At 45.0% G+C, this 21,131-nt stretch overlaps 1 long non-coding RNA gene across 1 annotated transcript in view; it reads left to right on the top strand.

The window, feature by feature from the left end:
- Positions 1 to 16,896, top strand: part of LOC311598006 — a 69,912-nt gene extending 53,016 nt beyond the window's left edge. The window contains exons 3-5 of the long non-coding RNA XR_014779433.1: positions 13,472 to 13,576; positions 14,895 to 15,020; positions 16,866 to 16,896. This is a non-coding gene — a long non-coding RNA (uncharacterized lncRNA). The remainder of the gene's footprint in view (positions 1 to 13,471; positions 13,577 to 14,894; positions 15,021 to 16,865) is intronic.
- Positions 16,897 to 21,131: the final 4,235 nt, after the last annotated feature.

The following is a 21,131-nucleotide window of genomic DNA, read 5'->3' on the forward strand; positions in this document are numbered from 1 at the left end:
TTGGTTTGCTATATTTTTGCTTGCCCCTCAGTTTTCAGCCTGTTAAATAAAAATTAGATCTACATTGTATGTTTATGTTCAGTCTTGTAGAGTTCTTTATTTATTTTTCCAGTACAAGGTCGTTTTACAAGCACAGATGCTGGCTAACCAGCAGATAGTAAGCAAGACTCTCTCGTTGCTAGTATAGTTTACAGCTTTAATGTGTAAATACAGCTTTGCACACAAGAACATCTTAGTAAATTCTTGCCCTTCCACAACGATTCATGTGTCAATGTTCCAAGCCGTCAGATCTTGAAGCTTAAGTGGCTTCTCAACATTACTGGAAAGATTTTAGTCTTCTTAGTAAACAAGGTCAAAACTTTAAATGTCAAGATTTAGAGAAATAATTAAAAGAAACACAGGATTTATTTTTGTAGTTTTAAATTTATGTACACATGTGTATTTCTGTGTGCAGGTGTGTGCATATTCACACGGGTGCCCGTGGAGGTTGGCAGAGAGCATCAGGGTCCCCTGTGGCTAGAGTTGACTGTGAGATGGGCACAGTGGGTGCTGGGAGATGAACTCTGACCCTGTGGAAGGGCAGCAAGGGCTCTTAGAAACCACCGAGTCTGCTCTCGAGCCTCTTAGTTTTGAATTGAAAAGAAAAAATGATATTTGAGATGCACTAAATGAGCTCTCCCCACCCCCCCGTTGGAGTCATCTTGTAGGTGAAATGTGTTAAAACGTTGTTCTTTGTACTTTCTCCTCTTGTAAAACTCAGAAGTTCCCCCATTATATATAAGGCAATAACCAGACTAAGATACTCCACTGTGGTGCTCCATAAGAAGTTCATTCACTGGGAATTTGGTACCCAGTGCATTAGTGCCGAGAGCTGAGACTGGCATCTGGTTCATGGAAGATTGTCCCTGATGAGCGAATGAATTTATCTATGGGCTAATGGGCTACAGTGTAAGTGGCATACTTGCTTTCTTTTATCATGCAAAATGTGTCACGTAGGAAGAAGGCCCATACCAGGACCCTGAGCTAAATACGCCTCTTTTTTCTCTATAGTTCTCAGATATTTTGTTATAGCAGCAGAAATTGGGCCAAGACACCCAACAAATAGGAATCCTCTGTAACTGCCCAAATATACACCTTAATATTCTCAACATGGCATGGTGGCACACGCCTTTAATCCCAGCACTTGGGAGGCAGAGGCAGGTGGATCGCTGTGAGTTCAAGGCCAGCCTGGTCTACAAAGTGAGTCCAGGACAGCCAAGGCTACACAGAGAGACCCTGTCTGGAAAAACAAACAAATAAAGCAAAACAAACAAAAAAATATATTTCTATTTGTATATATGTGTGTGTTTATATATACATATATACATACATATGTATATTCTCAACGTGAAATTTTATCTCACCTGACTCATCGATTTCACAATACGCCTTGCTCACTCGCCTACAAGCTCCTGCCTGTGATATATCTTTTCATCTAGAATCTTATTCCTGTTAGTCTTCCTGTACAAACCCTAGTCACCTCACTTTTTGAGAACTAAAGCCATTTCCTTTTTTTTAAAACTATGACTTTATTTGTAATTATGTTGGGATGTGTAAGCATGTGAGTGCAGTGCCCATGGAGGACAAGAGGGAAGGCCAGATGCCCTGCAGCTGGAGTTACAGTGGGCTGTGAGCTGGTTGATATGGGCGCTGAGACCCCAATCTGGGTCCTCTGTAAGGGCAGCAGTGCTCTTTGCCACTAAGCCATCCACCTCTCCAGCCTTCCAAACCAATGTGTGAGTCCTAGCCTCACCAGTGCATCACCCACACCTCAATTTATATAACTTGGATTATTCATGTGGCCCTTACAGCCAGGCCCTTATCACCCCAGTGTGTATAATGCACTTAGATCATGGTTTCCTCAAACAGAAGTGTTCTTTCATATTTCTTAGTGTGGCCTAAGGGGCTCAAGTGGACCTGCACTGTGTGAGTTAATGAACTTTACCACAACAACAGGATAAGATGCTTTGACAATAAATGGGACCCGAATCAGACATGGGAATGCTTCTGTTGTCTGTTAGCCATAGAGTTGGTTTTGAAAACCATTCTCAGCTGGGCGTGGTGGCACATGCCTTTAATCCCAGCACTCGGGAGGCGGAGGCAGGTGGATCTCTGTGAGTTTGAGGCCAGCTAAGAGTTTGGAGTGGATGCAGCCTATAACAGGTGCTGTGATGATCCCATTTTACAGGAGCTGTCCCTCTCCAAGATCCCCATGGTTGTAGCTTGTTTTACCCAGGAGCCCTAGCACAGGGGCATTTACATGACCCCAGAATACCTTGGTTTGTCACTGTGACTGTTGGAGGAAGGCAGACATTACTCACACCCAGGAAGGGCTTTTATCAACAGTGCTGCATCCCGTCCTTTCCTTGTCCTGAGATCCTCCTCTCTGTAACTGCTGGATCAGGAGTTCAGGTACAAGATAAAGAACAGTGGGCTGCTATCCTCCCTCTGAGTGCCACCAGGCCTCCCCATCAAGGGGACATGGTCAAAAATGGGGCACCAGAGTTCGTGTGAAAGTCAGTCCCCACTCTCTACTCAACGGTGGAGAATGTCCTGTCCATCGGCTAGATCTGGGTAGGGGTTCGAAGTTTACTTCCCGTATTGTCCTTGGCTGGCATCATAGCCAAGAAGAGACTTGATACCCTATGAGCATAAACAGAGGGAGGAGGTCCCCCTCAGTCACAGACATAGGGGAAGGGAGTAGGGGGAAAGAGGGAGGGAGGGAGGAATGGGAGGATACAAGGGACGGGCTAACAATTTAGATGTAATATGAATAAATTAATAAAATATTAAAATAAACAACCAGGGCTGGAGAGATGGCTCAGAGGTTAGGAGCACTGACTGCTCTTCCAAAGGTCATGAGTTCAGATCCCAGCAGCCACATGTTGGCTCACAACCATCTATAATGAGATCTGTATACATAATAAATAAATCTTTAAAAAATAAAATAAAATAAAATAAAATAAACAACCAAAAAAAGAACAGTGTTCCCTTGAGGCTCATGTGAGATGGATGTGCTTTTGAGAAGGGGCAACAGACAGAACCCTGAGCATTTCTACAGAGCCATGCCAGGTGTTCTGCATCAGAAACACCACCCCACTTTACTGTAAGTCCATAAACCATAAACAAAACAAAACAACAAAAATCCTACAGAATGTTTTCTTTACAGGAAAGACACAGAACATCTCACAGTGAAATTATCCCATAGAAGGCCAACTTGTAGGTATCGTTCTAAGATTAGCTCTTCACCGATGGGGGCAATAGCTCTGTGGAAAAAGTACTTGACATACAAGCATAATAATAACCCAGAGCTACTTTAAAAAAAAAAAAAGGTCAAGCATGGTGGTATAGGCTTTTAATCAGCCTTGGGGAAGGAGACATGGCTGAATTCCCAGGGTTCACTGGCCAGGCAGCCTAGCCTAATTGGTGAGTACCACGCCAGTGAGAGTTCCTATCACTTTTTCTTTTGGTTTTTCGAGACAGGGTTTCTCTGTGTAGCCTTGGCTGTCCTGGACTCATTTGTAGACCAGGCTGGCCTTGAACTCACAGCAATCTGCTTGCCTCTGCCTCCCAAGTGCTGGGATTAAAGGCGTGCGCCACCACAGCCCTAGGAGAGTTCCTATCTCAAACAAACAAAGAATGAGCACCAGAGGTTGCCCTCTGGCTTCCACATGCATGTCATATTCATGTAGTCACATGACTGCACACACAGGTGCACATATTTATGCACGTACACACAAATATTTCATCACAGCTGATCATACATTTGCAGAAAGTATCTAGCTAAGGCCTCTACCCTCTAAATAGGTACAAAGGGGGTGTATAAGTGACAGTGTCATAACTGTCCATGTCTCTTGCTATACTGCAGTGCCTGAAGGTTAGAATCTGCATTCACTGTCCACTCAGGACCTAGCATGCCCATGGCACACAGTGTCCCGCCCAGCAGGACCAGTAATTACGGGGTCGCGAGGGGAGCCATACCTGAAAAGATGGGACGAGAAAGAAGGAGACGAGACCAAGTAGAACTCCTATCAAGGTCTGTTTATTGAATCAAAAGCAAAAGCTTATATGGGGTGAAAGCAGGAGCCAAGCAGTAGGGGAGGGGTCTGAGAATGCCTCCAGGTGATCTCAGCAGGGGAACATCCTGTGGTTCATCTTGAAACAATTCCTATCTTATTTTAGCTAACTATCTCTTGGAAAGTCCCGAGCCAACCCGGCTAAACAACATCTGCAGAGGTCGAAAGGAGGAGGTTATGCAGAGGTCGAAAGGAGGAGGTTATGCAGAGGTCGAAAGGAGGAGGTTATGCAGAGGCTGAAATGAGGAAGTTATGCAGAGGCTGAAATGAGGAAGTTTAGCTTTGGAATGGGGCATCAGAATTTTGCCTCAGCCAGTAGATTCTTTTAGCCTTGAATGACCCTGGGCTGGCTCCGGACATCTGCCCCTTCTTTATTAAATAGAAGCAGAGAGAGAGGGGGGGGGGGAGTAGAGGCCTGACCCTCCTGAAGATGGGCGTTGCGTTAAGAGGTCACTGCATGGCCATTTTTTCAGGTCACACATGTCCCCAACCTCCCAGACATGTTTGCGGAGGACAGGAAAAGGATAGTAACATCCTTTATGCGCGTCAGCCTGTATGCAGTCAGGCGTGCTCCTCAGGAACCTACCGAGGTGTCTGGCATGGTTCCCTGCAGTGCTTAGCCTCGCACCCTCTCAAGCGAACAATCGACTCAAGCCCTTAGGTCTCAGCTTGTTGAAGTCGAGGCCACTTTTAGCCGCATTATCAAGGACGGCACAGTCTTCTGCCTCGGGGTCAGGTGGTTCGAGCCTGTGGTAATGAACTTCCACATGGGTGGGTCCCTGTATGGCAGAGTCTATTTGGCGTTTGACAAAGTCAGTAATCTTTCTGAAAGCCCACGGTCCAAAAGATATTAGTAACAAGAACCCTATAAGAGGTCCCAGCAACGAAGGGAGGAGGGTAGTCAGAAGAGGGGAAGCAGAAAACCAGTTTTTATACCAGGATTCAGCTCTATCTCGCTCCCGCTTGCGATTTTCTAGACTTTCTCTGACCTTCCTCATGCTATCTTCTACGATCCCAGTTTTATCGGTATAGAAACAGCATTCTTCTTTGAGGGCTGCGCATAATCCCCCTTGTTGTAAAAACAGCAAATCTAGCCCTCTCCTATTCTGCAGTACCACTTCTGCAAGGGAGGAAAGCGAATCCTTTAAAGCTGCCATAGCAACCTGTATTTCAGCAATATCCTTATCTATGGCTGCACTAAGCTGGTGATAGTTTTGATTGGAGATCACTAAAGATGAAATGCCCGTCCCGGCTCCGACAGCCCCGAGCCCCAGTAGAACCGCGATGGTTGCGGCTGTAATGGGCTCGCGTTTGACTCTGGATGGTGTACCCGGAGGAGTCCAGAAGTTGATAAATTCATCTGTAGGATAAACTGTTAATCGAGGAAGTAGCTGAACAAGCACACAGTAATCATATTGTTGTAGGAAAGGCTGTACCACGATAAATGGGGTTAGGCCAGTGGAACATGCCAAATATGTATCATTTGGGGCTACCAGGTAGGTGGAGCCACCACTGACCTCAAGGGTCTGATTACACAGAGGAGAAATAACGGAGGGTAAACGCATCCTGGGTCCCCTGATGCAGAGCCCCAGGCCTGAGACTTGGGCCAGGGTCATGCCTTCCCTGGCCTCTGGGTTCCAGCGAACCAGGGAGGAGTCGTTAGTAGCAGTAAGATTGTTAAGGATAGCAACACCCTCATAAAAGGGTGGGGAAGCATGATAACATAACCAACAATCATCTGCAAGGTTGGGACGAACAGCGTGCAGGGCAGACCAGGATTCATTAACCATGGTCAGGATAATATTAACAGAAGGTGAGGGACCGGGAGGTACGGTGGGTTGAAACAGGGTGGTATGGGGTGTACCAGTGGCTGTTGGGTGGCGTGAATCAGACCACAGGTTCTGTAAGACCTGATTTGGGCCAATGGCCACCGGTTTTGAATTGGGAATGGTCTTGAGTAGTTTAATTTTAAAAGTGAGGCCAGGATCATATCCAATTGTATATAACCTAAGTCCCCACTCTAGGCTCGATTCTCCCATGTGGCTTTCTTTCCTTTGTCAGTGAAGGTAATCACAAGGGGGTTGCACCAATTACTACAGTCACGTGTGCCAGAGGGGTCAACTGTCTCTGGGAGATCCTTTCTTTTAACAGTTATATAATCCCAAGAAGATGAAGGTTTCCAATAGGTATCTCCCGTAGTCTCACATCCCCAAGCGGCACAGTAAAAGTCACTAGAGAAGCTGCATTTGTGACCAAGGGAGCGATCTCTGTGTCCCCCGGGACACACATAAATGGGTATTTCTCCCAAAAAGTACCTGGGCACTTGTCCATCACATCCTGCTTGGACACCCTCAGGCCGGATATCCAGTGGCTTATCTTGGGGCATATAATAGGAGGGGGTTCCCCAGGCCTTGCTGGCTCCCAAGGCCAGCATACATAAGTCCACTTCCTAAGTAAGCCACGGTGTTTGATGAATGAAAGAGGAAGAGGAGTTAACGATGTCCCTTTCCTCAAATAAGAATAGGGTCAGGACCCTGTCACCGGGAGGTGAATGGATCTTTCCATAAGGCTTGAGCATAAGTCTGAGAGGTTGTAGCGTGCCATAAGCGATCCGCTGCTGATCTGTGATTTTTGTCTAGGGTAAGGAAATTTAAGACAAAAAGTGCATGGCACAGAAGGGTTTTGTTATTGCCCAATGTGGGGAAGAGTGTTCCCCCTGTACCTTGTAATTTCAGCAGCATATTTTTAAGCGTTTGGTGAGCTCGCTCAACAGTTCCCTGTCCCTGTGGGTTGTAGGAAATGTCAGTAATATGTTTGATGTTTAATTGGGCACAATTGTTTAAAATTGGCGCTGGTATATCTAGGTCCATTGTCTGTTTTGATAGTTCTGGGCTGTCCCATGACGGAGAGGCAAATCAGTACATGGTTGATGACATTTTTAGTGGCCTCTCCTGTTTGAAGGGAGGCGTAAAGAAAGCCACTATACGTATCAACGGTAACATGGACATATTTTTGTTTTCCAAAAGAGGCAACATGGGTAACGTCCATTTGCCACAATTTGCCTGGGACCAGTCCTCGAGGGTTGACCTCGAAGTGGGCTTCGGGGAGAAAAGTCAAACAACTCTTACAATTACGAACTATCTGTCTAGCCTGTTTTCTGGTAATTTTGAACCGCAACCTAAGGGTGTGGGCATTAAGATGGTGGAGCTCGTGGGCCTGTTGGGCTTGGGAAATTAGATCAGAGGGATAATCTTGAACCTGAATAGACCCGACCATCTGGGTGGCGGCATCGACTAACCGGTTTCCCTTGGCAAGAGGTCCAGGGAGTCCAGAATGAGCCCTAATATGTCCAACAAAAAAGGGTTTGGTGCGCCGATGGATAAGGCTTTGTAATGCCGCAAATAATGGGGCAGCATTAGTGGTAGGTTTTATGTGAGGCACTGTTTCTAGCAAGGGGACCGAACAGGCAATGTAGGCGCTGTCGATATATAGGTTAAAGGAATGGTCTGGGAGGGCTGTAAATACCTGTATTATAGCATATAACTCAACTAGCTGTGCCGAAAGAAAAGGGGAAGACACACGAGTGGTTACTCCATCAATGGAATCAGCTGCTATACCATTAGAAGATCCATCCGTAAAAACTAAACTAGCCTGGGAGATAGGGGACAGTTTCGTCCTTTTAGGGAAAATAATAGGCATTTTGTAAAGGAATTGAAGCAACCTATCGGGGGGATAATGGTTATCGATTTTGCCTTGAAAATCTATGCAATTAATGGCCCAGATATCAGAATTGATAAATAGCCAATTAATCTGAGCTGGGGTATAGGGGAGGATCAAAATGTCAGGGTCTTTTCCAAAGATTTTTCTCGATTGTAAGCGGCCATCCTTTATGAGTTGGGCCACCAGAGATGGGTAGGTGGCAAGAACCTTAGACGATTCCGAAGGGAGGTGTACCCAGTAAAGGGGGGCGCCCTGCCAAAACACCCCCGTGGGCGTAAAAGGGGTGGGAAGGACAATGAATTGTAAGGGTTTAGTCGGGTCAAAAAAGGAGATAGTTTGGTTGTTAATGGCAGACTCAACACAAGCTAGGGCAGCCTGTAATTTAGGGGGTGTCAGAGGCCACTGGTCTACCCAGACAGGGGCATCACTTCTCCAGGAGATCTTATCTGCCTGGGGTGCAGGGGATACAGTGAAAAAACAATCCTTAAGTCTAATATAAGTTTAAAAACTTACATCTTTGTAAGAAAATTAGCTTATCAGTAGATCACGCTCTGTGGAGATCAGGTTGAAATTTAAGAGTTCTGTCTCTGTTAATCTCCAAGTGTTAGGATTAAAGGTGTGCACCACCATGCCCTGTCACAGAGATCTGCTTGTCTCTGTCTCCCGAGTGCTGGGATTAAAGGCATGTGCCACCATGACTTGTTTAATTGTTTTATTCTAATTTTAGTAAAAAAAATTTTTAAACATCTCAAACAAAAATTAATCAGGGAAACAAGAAAATTCTAAGTCCTAGGTAGTTAACTACATTCCCTAGCCTAGTTTAGAAATCTATCAGCCTCCTAGTTCCGCCTCTCCAACTAGCCACGTGTCTGTAGCCATCTCTGCTCTGTAGGAGTCAAGCCCACAGATAACTAGGAGCAGTGTCTGTAAAATTATCTGGCTCAAGGAAATATTAGCCCTGGACTTATTTAGTTAGTTGGATCTAAGCTGGAAACTCTCAGCTATAAATGTTTGTTTCCAAGGACAAAACTAGTTCATATCTCTTATTTGAGCACCTAAAATTTTTTAGAAATATTTCAAGTAAACATTAAGCAAATAAACAAGAAAATTATAAACACCTTGTAGCTAAGGAATTTGGAATTAACTCTATTTGCTAGACCAATTTGAAAAACTGTTAGTCACTTACAAGCAAAAAAATTAAGCAAGAAAATTCTAAATTTTAGGCAATAAACTCTATTTCTTAGACTGTGCTTTTTCAACTTGTCACATGTTTGCAGCCATGCCTGTTCTGTAAGAGGCAAGCCCCACAGGCAGCCACTGTGTCTGGGTCCAGGCCCTGGAAAGGGCAGGCCTGCTCCTGCCTCAGAGGCAATACTCTTACTGTCTCATAGGCTGTGTGTGCCATGTTGTGCTGCACTGTTTTAGAAAATTGGCCAGCGAGTAAAGCTTAGCCCTCTATCAAGACATAGAAAAATGAAACAGTAAAAAGTAAACAAATTTACAGACATAGACATAAAATTTGACATGACGATTATAAAGCAATACCCGAGTTCCCTGTGTCCTGAAGGACTGTTTGAATCTCTGTAAGAAAAGCTAATGCTTACAAGGGCTTTTTTAACTCTAACTCCTCTTTCCCTGAGAAAAATTTTAAGGTGGCGAATAAATTACGCCTCCTTTGAGAGACTTTAACCCATCTTATTGACAGAGATGAACACTTACCTAAGTGCGGAGAGGTCCTGTGAGCAGCAGGCCCGCACCCGAGACGATCGGAGGTACTTTTGACCTCGGCGAGAGACTTGACCGCGGCGTTTCTGAATTATTTCCCATGAAGGGTCTCTGTCGTGGTAGAGGGCTCGTACCTCGTGGCCACGTTGGGCGCCACTTGTCCCGCCCAGCAGGACCAGTAATTACGGGGTCGCGAGGGGAGCCATACCTGAAAAGATGGGACGAGAAAGAAGGAGACGAGACCAAGTAGAACTCCTATCAAGGTCTGTTTATTGAATCAAAAGCAAAAGCTTATATGGGGTGAAAGCAGGAGCCAAGCAGTAGGGGAGGGGTCTGAGAATGCCTCCAGGTGATCTCAGCAGGGGAACATCCTGTGGTTCATCTTGAAACAATTCCTATCTTATTTTAGCTAACTATCTCTTGGAAAGTCCCGAGCCAACCCGGCTAAACAACATCTGCAGAGGTCGAAAGGAGGAGGTTATGCAGAGGTCGAAAGGAGGAGGTTATGCAGAGGTCGAAAGGAGGAGGTTATGCAGAGGCTGAAATGAGGAAGTTATGCAGAGGCTGAAATGAGGAAGTTTAGCTTTGGAATGGGGCATCAGAATTTTGCCTCAGCCAGTAGATTCTTTTAGCCTTGAATGACCCTGGGCTGGCTCTGGACAACACAGAACTTGCTGAGTTGGAGAAGAGAGCCCTTCCTTCAAGCATGAGGAAACTGGAGACCAGGCAAGAACAGTGGTCTGCCCAAAGTCATGCTGCAGGCAAATGAGAAAGTGGGAATTCCAGTTTCAACCTCTGGACCCCTAGTCACAATAAACTACCACTATTGCTTAAGCACGTGAGGAAATTGTGCTTAGCCAAACTAGGAAAGGGAGTTTGGGATTATAGAGGGGGGAGGGGGCTTAATCCATCCTTTCAGAGTTTCTTTATGACTATGTTATTTGTAGAATAAACACCTAAAATTAGGGAAAGAGTTCTTGAATATAATTGCAGCTTACTATGAGAGTAAGGCTGGGGTCATACACTTGTCCTGTACCCTGTCGCTGGGCCTGGATAGAGTCCACTGTCCCAGTCATGTGCTTCTCCCAATGGCACACAGCAGGTCACACAGGCCAGGAGTTATCCAGTGCATTCCCATTTCCAGTGCTGCAAAACAACAAAGGCACGTGGCTGGACCATGGCGCACTGCCGGCAGCAGTCAGCGGCAGGCCAGTCAGTGCTACAGCTGCAAGGCTGCTATGGTGGGAGCCCTAGCTGTTCTCTAGGTTGGGGATAAAGATAGAGTTCATCTAGGAAGGATCCGAGTGTTTTATTTCCCAGTATTTCCATGTACTCTCCCACCCCAGCGCCACTCACTAGCAAAGAAGCTGAACACAGCATCTCTGATTGTTGGGCAAATGGAACATGAGCCCTTGCTTGCATTCTGAGCTCTGCCAATGCGGAGATACCACAGCGCCCTCCCCTGCCATTTTGTGCTAGTTTGTATGTTCGCTCTTCATCCAGTTCTAAGAGCCTGGGAATTCCTTGTTCTAGCAAGTAACTGTAACCTGGACAATAATTTATTATTATTTTTACCTTTATGTGTGTATTTGAGTGTGGATGTGTTCATATGTGCACAGTGCTCTCAGAGGCCAGAAAAGGGCATCAGATTTCTTTCTTTCTTTCTTTCTTTTTTAAAGATTTATTTATTTATTATTATGTATACAGATTTCTTAACTTGGAGTTACAGGCAGTTGTGAGCAACCTGTGCCGGGAACAGAACCCAGGTCTTCTGCAAGAGCAGGAAGTGGTCTTAACTCCTGGGCTATCTCTCCAGTCATGCCATCAAACATATATATGTATCAGGCCAATAAAAGTGCCACGGCAGAATACATTTCCTCTAGAAGTTTCTAACATGAAATTATAATTCTTGTGGGGGCCATTATACACAGAGGACCAGTGTTTAGAGCTCTCCTAACAGCTTATCTGTTGCAAAATGGTAGAGAGAAAGGAACAGAAGAGGCCATCCATCTGCTTCTCAGGCAGGTGACCCCTGACCTTGTTCTCAGAGAAGGCTTGGCATCCTTTCCTGAGGATCATTTCTATGGCTCTCCATTGCCTTCTAGAAGACAATGAGATACAAATGCAGGGAAAGTGTTACATACCTTCTGAAATTACAGGGGGTGATCTTACAAATCAAAACATTTACTTACTAGTGAGTGGAAAAATACATTTCAGTGGCCTCCAGAAACCTGAAAACAAAATGTAGGGTTTAAAAGAAAAAAGATTTATTTATTACTTACACAGTATTCTGCCCACACGTGTGCCTGCCCACCACAAGAAGGCACCAGATCTCATTACAGGTGGTTGTGAGCCACCATGTTGTTGCTGGGAATTGAACTCGGGACCTTCAGAAGAGCAGACGGTGCTCTTAAACCTCTGAGCCATCTCTCCAGCCCCAAAATGTAGTTTTGAATGGATCTGGTCACCAGAACTCACTGTAGAGCTCATCCTTGCTGCAACATCTTCACCCTTGAGAGAGAGCAAAAGTGTGTCTTCAAATGTCGTGTTTCTGATGGACAGATGCTGTGTGAAGCAACTCTGCATCTTCCTGTGTAACCCACAGACCAGGAGACTCCATCCCTGCCTGTCTGGATAGTTTTTTCTTTCATCTTTTTTTCTTTAAACATTTTTTAAATTTGGTGTGTGTGTGTGTGTGTGTGTGTGTGCGCGCGCGCGCGCGCGCGTGCTCTCGCGCATGCGTGCGTGCGTGCGTGCGTGAGTGTGCCAAGATGCTCATGTGGAGGTCAGAGGACAACTTGCTCTGTCAGTTCTTTCCTTTCCCTCATGGTAGCACACAGATCCTGGGGATTTGAACTTGGGTCTCAGGTTTGACGCTTTTAGCTGCTAGAGTTTTTAATCTGCTGACATGAGACAGATTTATTTCTAAATAATTCATCAAATCTCCCCACTTAGCTGAGTAGCTTTCCCAGCTGAAAAGAAAGGTCATTGACTAATGATCACATAAGCTATTTAAAGTCAGCTCATTTTGCCTGAGGCATCTGAGTGGGCACAGTCAAAGATGCGCTGTGTACAAATAGGGCATCCTCAGATCCTGACCTTTCATGGCCTCCCCAAGCTTCAGTCATTGATCTTTTGGGTCCAAAGATGATGAACATTGGCTCAGAGAACATTTGTTTAAGGAAAGAGTGTTGACTAAGTGAAGCAAGGCTCTCCAGTGCATGTTTGCTTCTATATCAAAGCCTTTTGACGGTTGACATTTGGTGTTTTTTGAAAGACAAGAAGGAAAACACTATAATCTATTGCTTCAAAATGGTTACCAGAATACCCTCACATAAGCACTTTGTCTGTAACTTTAAATGTGTTTTATATTTGGTACTTGGAAAACTGTAAATACCTTGGAACTGGTTTGACTTGCTATCTGCAAACATATTGACTGGACACATTGCCTATGTTGTTTATATAGTGTGATTTATTATTTTTGTTTTCTCCATTGATTTTGTTCAGTTCAGCAAACACTTGATACACATTTTAAAGTAGGGTTCAATGACATGGTCCAAGCTTACCTTGAATGCAAAACTCCTCCTGCCTCAGCCTCCCTAATGCTAAGGTTACAGATGTGTGCCACCACACTGCACTACTCAATGTTTTTTGAATGACTATGTACTTGGCACATAGTCTCTTGCACAGGAAGATTGAGGAAAGAGAGCCCTGGAGCCCAAGATGCTCTTTTTCCAATTAAACAGCCAATGAACAGCATTCGGGAGGCAGAGGCAGGCAGATCCCCATGAGCTCGAGGCCAGCCTGGTCTACAGAGCAAGTTCCAGGACAGGCAGGGCTACATAGAGAAACCCTGTTTCAAAGAAGCAGCAGCCAATGGAGATGACATATATTTCTCTTCCACCATTTAGCATCTTCCTGAACATGGTTTTGGCAAGTTTGACCAGTGTACACAACTTCTGTCTTATCAAGTAACCCAGGGTGAAATTGAAGCAAAAACGAGGCCCAGTTGGTTGGTAAGTACCAATCACTTCATTTGGCAAATTGTTTTCAAAGAAATTAACTTAGCAACACTCCCACTTTCTTTTCTTTCTTCTTCTTCTTTTTTTTCACTCCTACTTTCTTGTAGATAAATTAATAGTCACGGAGTTGGCAGAGGTGGGGGATGGGGGATGGGGGATGGGGGGTGGGGGATGGGGGTGGGGGATGGGGGTGGGGGATGGGGGTGGGGGATGGGGGATGGGGGATGGGGGAGTTGGTTCTGTGGGTATGTAACAAAATTGCTTTGCCATACTAAGGCATGAAGGGCCCAGCGACTCTCTATAGTCACCTTTGCCGAATACAAACCCTTGCTCTATCTCTTCACACTAGAATGTGCTGCCCATTGATTTCATTTGAGCACAAGGCAGGTCAGGGCCAAAAGTCTGGCCCAAAGAAGAACTGGGAGGTTTGCTTTGGGTTTGTATGCATGATATAGAAAAATAGAGTCAAGTGTTTTGTCAGGATACTTTACATCAAAAATAGGGTTCACCTGTAGGGAAACTTGAAGAAAGTGAAGAATAGAAGATTCCTAGAATGTGATAGAATGTTGTTAAGTGTGAATGAGTGAGATAAGTCTTATTATACACAAGTCCTGTAACTGTTGGCCCATATAAAGATGGCAATGAAAGTCTGAAAAACGCTCTTAGAGAATAAGTGCCAATCAGCCCTCAGCCCTGAGTAGGGCCTGTATAATTCTATATGCACAAGGCTAAGGTACCATCAGGAAAGAGGGAACAGAAGGCATGTCAGATGTGAGGATGGAGAGGCGTGTTGTGGGAAATGTGGACTTCTGGACGTGGCATGGCTGCCACACCCATTAACTCACAGCGGCTGTGGTCACCTGCGCAAGGTCAAGGCAGTCACTACCATGGCTGGAAGAGGGGGTCACGAGGCTCCAACCCAGCTGACGGCTGCTGGAAAAGGGAGAGTTGGTTTTCTTTGGGGGCGTGGCCACTGGTAGGTTGCCCAAGCTCTAATGGGTGGCCTCTGGGTCCCTCACATGCAAGCAGCACTAATTACACTCAGCGGGTGAAGAAGAATGAGGTGTAGGGTGAAGTTGGGAAAGCGTTCGTAGGGGAGGTTGTTTGGGGAAGGATGGGGAAAGGGCGGATGTGATCAAAATACATTGATAGGTGAATGAAATTTATAGTTACATCAAACAAAATTAAACTTGCCTCAAAGAATAGATAGAAATATTGTTTGTTAAATATGACTCTCCTCTGAAAGAAGATTTTTTTTTTAAACTGCCTGGAATGGATTGAAACTCAATATGGTGTCTTCATTCTTGACAAGATGGCACTTCAGTCATCCCTACTCTCAAGAGTCTGAGACAGGAAGGCCGAACGTTCAAGGTCAACCTGGCCTACAGAAGTGTCAAGACACCTTGGGGTCCATAGTGAGACCCTGACTCAAGTAAAAGTAAGAAAATGGGGGAAAGAAGGGAAAATAAAGGATGGGTGGAGATAGGAGTGAAGAGAAAAAGGAGAGGAGGGGGAGGAAAAGAAACAAAGATTCTGGATGATGACTCACATTCCAGGCTCACTCTGGCTCATAACCAAGACGCCTGCTTTTCAGTTTACAGTGTGAAAGGCACTGTTTTACTCCCGTTTGGCACCTGTGCATGCCTCCTTGGCAGGAAGTTCTACAAGTGCGGAATCTTGGGATCTTAGAAAACATGGACTGGAACACGGAACTGGCTGCCTTTATCAACTCCTCAAGTCTTATAACCAAACTTCTTCTACCTAAAAGCTACTCCCTCCGAAAAGGAGTTACTTCACGTTCCGTACCTGTGGGTTCTCCTTCCTGGTCCTAGGTACATCTTCCTGAAGTTGATGCCTTCCAACTAGGGATTCTATTTCATACTCCTCTTTCCTCAACCAAGAGTTTTTTTTGTTTTGTTTTGTTTTTCAAGACAGGGTTTCTCTGTGTACCCTTGCCTGTCCTGGACTTGCTTATTAGACCAGGCTGGCCTTGAACTCACAGCAATCTGCCTGCCTCTGCCTCAATCCGGAGTGCTGGGATTAAAGGCGTGCGCCACCTCGCCCAGCCTCGACCAGGTTTTGAAGCCATTCATCTTCTCTTATTTTAGATCAGTGGTTCTCACCTTTCCTGATACTTTGACCCTTAAAAAAAAAAAAGATTTATTTATTTATTTATTATGTATACAGTGTTTTGTCTGCATGTACACCTGCAGGCCAGAAGAGGGCACCAGATCTCATTATAGATGTTTGGGAGCCACTATGTGGTCGCTGGGAGTTGGACTCATGACCTTTGGAAGAGCAGCCAGTGCTCTTCCCCTGAGCCATCTCTCCAGCCCACCTTGATGCTTTAACATAGTTCCTCATGTTGCTTGTGGTGACCCCAGCCAAAAATTATTTAATTGCTACTTCATAACTGTAATTTTTGCTGCTTTTATGAGTCATAATGTATCTGATATGCAACCCCTGTTAAAGGGTCATCCCATCTGCCCGAAGGTGTTGCGACCCATAGTTCGAGAATGGTTGCTTTAGATGGTCCTGGTCCTCACATTTGACTATCTTCCAGATAAGTCTTGGCAGCTCCTATTTCTTCCTATATGTAACCCAGAAACCTTTTCTATCTCAAAGTCTAACATCCTCATCCTCATCCTCATCACTTTGTTGTGAAGGGGATTCAGACATTGGCTTGACTGAGGTACCTGTGTTAGTCTGGGAGATCCACCCAAGGAAGGAGCTGGCTCCCTGACTTGGCACTCAGGGCAAGCAGTAATGAAGGTCTTTTCCTTACTCTTGAGAGAGATTTGAGGTCAGGGTTGAGTTAAAGACCCCGGAGTTAGAGGCCTTTAAGTTTCTATTTCTCTTCTATCACTTAGCAGCCGTGGAACTTTCAGTAGGGAATTACCAGCTTTGTCCCTCAGTTTCCCCATTTTCACAAAAGTCATGATCATAATGTAAACCTCACAGACCAGCTCTGAGGAGCAAACTGTCTCTTTCTCCCCATTCGCAGGACACTTAGTAACTACCACATGGCAGTGTGCCTCTATGTCAATACCTTTTCCAAATTCCAAACAGCCCTTTCTTTCATGCCAACATTGTGACCTCAGATGTTTCAACACACAAGTGAGTGCTTATAGTTTCAGAACTACGCCCTCTTGGTGCACAGTGCAGGGCAGATGAGATTAGATAGGCTAACCTTGCTTTACATTATTTGCCCCAACCACTCGGTGTGACGAGGCACCGCAGAAATAAGTTCATAAATATTATTCTGTGTTCTTTTATATGATAGGTAAATGATGCCCTGAAAGGAGGCATCAAAGAGACTCAGAAAAAGTACTGAATGTGTTACAGACACAGCTCCTGGACGTGGCGTGTCATGTTACGACAAAGATCTGCATCCAAACTCAGGTCCTCTGGGAGAGCAGCAAGGGCTCTTAGCAGCTGACCCCTCTCTCTCCATCCAGGTCATCGGCTTTAAAGACTTGAAAATGAGCTTTCTGGTGCCGGCTTGGCACGGGAGGAATCCTTCCCTTCTGCACCATGGTGTTGCCTTCAGAATGCTTGCTACGCCCTCTTCTGGTGGATCGGTGAAATGCAACTTCAGGTTCTTCCTCTGGCTCCAGTTTCTTCCTCGCTAGCTAAACAGCTCCCTACAAACAGTGACTTTGGCCACACTCTTAACCATATTCTTGTTTCTCTTTGAGCATCATCTCTGGTCTCTGGGTTTCCTAATATTCTAGTCATTCCCCCTCCTGCCTCACTCCCACCCTCTGAAATCTTGAGGCCTGGGAGGTCCTGGAATTTGATTCTGATCTCACAAGCAGTTGCCATATCATAGATTCTAATGCAAGCTTTTTCCTGCAAGCTTGCCTGTCTGTCTTTCTGTGTTCTCCATTTGTGTGCACGTGTGTGTGTGTGTTCCTTGTGGCTGTGAGTACATGTATATGGAGGTGTGCATGTGTGTAAAAGTACATATCTGCATGTGTGTGCATGTATGTGGAAGGAAGAGTGTTGTCCCCAAGAAGCTATCTATCATCGTCTATTTATTTATTTATTTATTATTGACAGGGTCTCTCACTATCATAGAACTTGTCAAGTAGCTAAGCTGGCTGGCCAGCGAACTCCAGGGGTCTGTCTGTCTCTGCCTTCCTAGGATTATAAAGCACACCCTACTGTGTTTAGCTCTTTCTGTCTTTTGTGTGGATCCTGGGGATCGAACTCAGGCCCTTGGGCTTATCTTTTCTGACACTCTCGCCTTCTCCATTCCTGGCTGGCAATCCTGTTCTCTTCTTCTGCTGGGTTTAAAATCTTGGAGCTACTACTTAGAACTTTGTGCTCATTGCTATAATAACTCAGATTCATACCGTTTTCCCTGCCTCACCAACACAGTCTAGACTGTTCTGTTATGTGCATTAAGCGTACACTAAGATAACCCATCAGCCCTGAGGGCTTCTCTGTGTTATCTTGGCTGTCCTAGAGCTTGCTCTCTAGACCAGGCTGGCCTCGAACTCACAGCAATCCATCTGCCTCTGCCCCTGCTGGGATTAAAGGCGTGTACCACCACTGCTGGGCTCTAATCAGCGCTCTTACTGGACCAATGTCTGGCTGAATTTATGAAGACTTCCTCTTGCTTATCAGCGCATCAACTGCACCCAGCATCCAAAGTTCTCAGCCAAGGCACCTGGGTTTATCTCTCTGTTCTCATCTCCTCCGAGCTCTCCAAGCATGGGCGTTAGAATTCGTTACCAATACAGCGCATCTCCTAACTCTGTGCCCTTCACACTGCTGCCTGGCAAAGACCATCCTATGTCACCTCCCCCTCCCCATTGCTGCGGTCCCCTCCCTAGCACTGAAGACTGGCTTCACCCACAGGGTTTTCCTTAGAGAAGACTTGAGTCACCTTGGTCCAGAGTGTCATCATGCATTATTTCCATCCCTCTTTTGGAAGAAGAGGGATAAACATTGCTGAGACAAGGGTTCTTAGGCACAGCCCCGAGTGTTTGGAGGAGCTCCTGAATGACACATTCTGTCCTGCGTCTTTACCCAGACGTCGGTTCTGGACCCTTTAAAGGCCTTGAGCCCTGCATCTCATGCATCGCCTGCCGTCCAGTGCACCGACTCTGGAGTGTGTTCTACTGTGTCACAAAAGAAAAGTGACTGGAGGACAACAAGATTTTCTTTCTTTTCTCTTCTTTTTTGTTTTTGTTTTTTTCTGACATGGGGTTTCTCTGTGTAGCCTTGGCTGTCCTGGAACTCCCTCTGTAGACCAGGATGGCCTTGAACTCACAGCGATCCGCCAGCGTCTGCCTCCCAAGTACTGGGATTAAAGGTGTGCACCACCACCGCCCGGCTGAGAGTAATTCTTTTTTCTCAAATGAAAAGGATTTTTTCTTTCAATTACCTTACATCAACAGAGATATTTTCCCTTATAGGAGACTACAAAGAGGAGCAATATATAAAATCTTAATATTTGTCAGTGTTCTTAGTTGTGCGAGTTGATCAAAGAAAGAAGGTCACTTAAGGATGAGTCAAGGGCTTGTTGGCAGCAGGGAGATCCAGCCTCTGTGGACAGAAACACTGCACAAAAAGCATATTTATTGACTGTCACACAAAAGTTTGCTTTTTTGGGTAAAACAGGTCCCTCATACCAAAGCCCTTAATATAATCTATCTGTTTTGTGAAAGAAAACATACCCCCGTAACTTTAATCCTTACTGTGCACTGTTTGCAGCATTCAATAATGCAAGTCATTCCAGATTAACAAGTAAACTGTGTTCTCTCTCCCTCCTTTCCCCTTCCCGCTCTCTCTCTCTCCCTCTCTCTGTGGTTTTTGTGTTTGGTTTTTTTGGTTTTGTTTTGTTTTTGTTTTTTTGTTTTTGTTTTTTTTGAGACAGGGTTTTTATGTGTCTCTTCTATGTGTTCCTTTGTGGCTGTCTCCTGGACTCAATTTGTAGACCAGGCTGGCCTCAAACATAAAGAGACCTGCCTGCCTCTGCCTTTCAGAGTGCTGAGATTACAAGCCTGTGTCACCATGCCCAGCTGTTTTGTCTCTTTTGTTTGTCTAGAATCTGTTCTGTTCTCTCTAGCTACATTGTGAAGGATTAAACCCAGGCTTTTCCACTTGCCTACTTGGACAATTAAAGAGTCTTCTGATGGAGCGGGGCTGGAGAGGTTAAGGGCACTCTCTGTTCTTCCAAAGGTCCTAAGTTCTAGTCCCAGGACTCCCAATCATCTAGATTGCGATCTGGTGCCCTCTTCTGGCCTGCAGGCACACATGCGGGCAGAATACCGTACAAATAGTTAATAATTTTTTTGTTGTTGTTTTAGAAGAGTCTTCTGATGGGTCTAGCTTTCTTCTAGTCTTGTTCTATTGCAATCCCACTCTCCACACTGTTGCTAGAATTGACTGTCCAGAAATTACTCTGTCTCCTATTGCTGATCTCTCCTCCCAGAGACCCACTACTGGTTGGGTTGGCTCATGTTTCAGTTTAGAGTAGGGTTACAGAATCAAAGCCATGCAGTTAGCAGAGCCTAGTGTGAACAGTTGGGTCAGGCTTGCATATAGACACACATACACATTCTCTCTCTCTCTCTCCCTTCCTCTCTCTCTCTCTCCCTTTCCCTCTCTCTCTCTCTCTCCCCCACAGGGATTATTTAAAATAATAAAAATAAATATTTTTAATTAAAATAAAAGAGTGTGAGGAAATGTTAGCCTCTCTAAGAAAAAGTACAATAAAAATAAAACGAAACCAAAATAGCATTATGAACATATTTTGCTAATTTAAAAAGAACAATAACTGTGTAATTAGAGTAAATGCCATAAAACATTGACTCACTTGGGGAGTCTGGGAAGATGGCTTAATGATTAAAGTACTTTTCATGACGTGTGAGGATCAGAGTGTGGAGCATATTCCCCAGAACCTTTATAAATGTCAGGTGGGTGTGTGAACCCACCTATGTATGCACTTTCAACCTCAGAAGGCAGAGAAGGGGGTTTCTAACATAGCTTCATAGCGATGAGCTCTGAATTCAATTGAAAACCCTTGCCTCCTTGAATAAGATAGCAGAGTAAATAAGGATGATTCCCAACATCAAGTGTGGGCCTCCACAAACATATGCACCCATGTATGTACCTCCTTATACACACGTATGCAAGCAAACACACACATGCATAACATACAATACATGTAAAAGTAGAACAAGAAAATGTGGACATATTCAAACAATTTTGTATAATTCCTAATTCATGATTTCAAGAAGAGTCAAGAACAAAAGAAAAAATCTGAGTTCAAGAAAAAACCAAAACTGACAATAAGAACCCTGGCTGGGGTCCTGGGAGCCTGGCGAGATGGCTCAGTAGTTAAGAGCACTTGCTGCTTTTCCAGAGGTCCTGAGTTCAATTCCCAGCAACCACACAGTGGCTCACAACCATCTATAATGAGATCTGGTGCCCTCTTTTGGCATGTATACATAATAATAAATAATAAAGAAGGAAAGAAAGAAAAAGAAATCTGGCTGGGTGCTGTGGCGCATGCCTTTAATCCCAGCACTCAGGA

This window comes from Acomys minous, assembly GCF_964271855.1.
Source record: "Acomys minous genome assembly, chromosome: 5".
In the NCBI taxonomy this organism is placed as follows: Eukaryota; Metazoa; Chordata; class Mammalia; order Rodentia; family Muridae; genus Acomys; species Acomys minous.